General features: G+C 34.8%; 3 protein-coding genes across 3 annotated transcripts in view; 1 reads left to right on the plus strand and 2 right to left on the minus strand.

Moving 5' to 3' along the window:
* Positions 1-1,487, minus strand: part of l(2)k10201 (lethal (2) k10201) — a 33,875-nt gene that overhangs the window by 10,611 nt on the left and 21,777 nt on the right. The window lies entirely within an intron of this gene.
* Positions 1-1,487, plus strand: part of LOC106683256 (gustatory receptor for sugar taste 43a) — a 125,185-nt gene that overhangs the window by 6,837 nt on the left and 116,861 nt on the right. The gene's annotated exons all lie outside the window — the stretch shown is intronic.
* The window catches only part of LOC136795696 (transcription factor ces-2-like), a 5,722-nt gene that overhangs the window by 3,513 nt on the left and 722 nt on the right, over positions 1-1,487 (minus strand). The window lies entirely within an intron of this gene.

Consider the following 1,487-nt stretch of genomic DNA (forward strand, 5'->3'; position numbering starts at 1 on the left):
GTCCTTTAACAATCGGATCGGGGAGGCTTCCGGATCACAGGGGTCCTGATGAATCAGAAGGAATATTTGTTAACCAAACGTTAACAATGTGTTTAATTCAATTCACAAAAAAATCTAATATTAATGAAGTGCGAGCTACCTGAGGGCGGATAACGGGACGTCCATTAACAATCGGATCGGGGAGGCATCCGGATCACAGAGGTCGTGATGAATCGGAGGGAATATTTGCTAGTGATAACAATTTATTTTATTTAATATACGAAAAAAGATTAGATTTTGAAAGAAAATTCATAAACTGACAGGCTTGTAAAATTCAAACAAAAGTTCAGTTGTCACATTTTGACTTTATTCGTTACTTATTTTAAATAACTTTTAAATTCTCTCTCTGGAGAGAAAAATGGGGGCGGTAAAATACTGAATCCAGTACCTCATAAGCACAATTGTGCCAAAGGCTATGAGACATGATATCCAAAATAATTTCCACCTTCATAGTATTTAGTCGAAGTGATAATTTAAAATGCATATGAGGAATTTTCTTATAATAGTTAATATATCCTATTCTAAAAGTGAAGTTTTTTTTTTTTGAAAAATTAAAATTTTACTCCATTAACTAATTCAGTCAAATTGGCGTTACGAATCAAAAAATGAACTTATCTACATGATATGTTCCTTTAATAACTTTTAAATACCTTTCCAAATTTGGATATACTAAGTTTTGATAGAAATTAACTCATACACATCAAAATAATCCTTTTGAATATCTCGACAGACGCCTTTTACTGCATTATGCTGTATGTACTGCAGGTATATGAAAGTTGAACCCTACTTGAGACCGCTCATAGAAATGTCAGGCCCTCCGATAGGTTTTAACTTGAGCCTCCTAGAACCTCAATACCTCAGACGAATATGGAGTGATTTATTACAAAGGTTGTAATTATGAATATGATCAATGCCTATTTGATGGTCTCAAATAACAGGAAAAACAATTGCTAAGACCTCTCTCTGGAACACAGGTTTTCAAGTTCGGGGCCTCAGACAATCGTCGGACTTTCAGGCTTGTATACGACCCTGGTCCTACTAGTAAATAATAAGAACAATAATTGCTCCTTCTTCGTCGATAAGGCATTGGGATAGACGCTCCAACGTCGAAATAAACCATGGTAGTAGATAAAGCTACAACCAGGAACGAGATTATCAAGTTGTTTTCATTTAAACTGGGAGAAAAATGAGGAAGTTATTTTGCGTGACGTTCTCCATTGACTCAGTCACCTAACCTCATTAATAATCGAATTGTCCCGCTGCTTGATATTAAATCCATGTCATAAACAGGAAAGATGTCCTGTTTAATCGTAATTCCATTTCCAACAACTCTTTGGAAATAGGAAGGCGTGTTTACTTCTTTGTTGTCAGGATGAAAACATAAACAATGCATCTGAAAATTGGACGGATTTATAATGATTGATTTACAGTGGACTTAATGAAATATA

Source organism: Halyomorpha halys, unplaced genomic scaffold (assembly GCF_000696795.3).
Source record: "Halyomorpha halys isolate HHAL.00 unplaced genomic scaffold, Hhal_1.1 Scaffold474.1, whole genome shotgun sequence".
Lineage (NCBI taxonomy): Eukaryota > Metazoa > Arthropoda > Insecta > Hemiptera > Pentatomidae > Halyomorpha > Halyomorpha halys.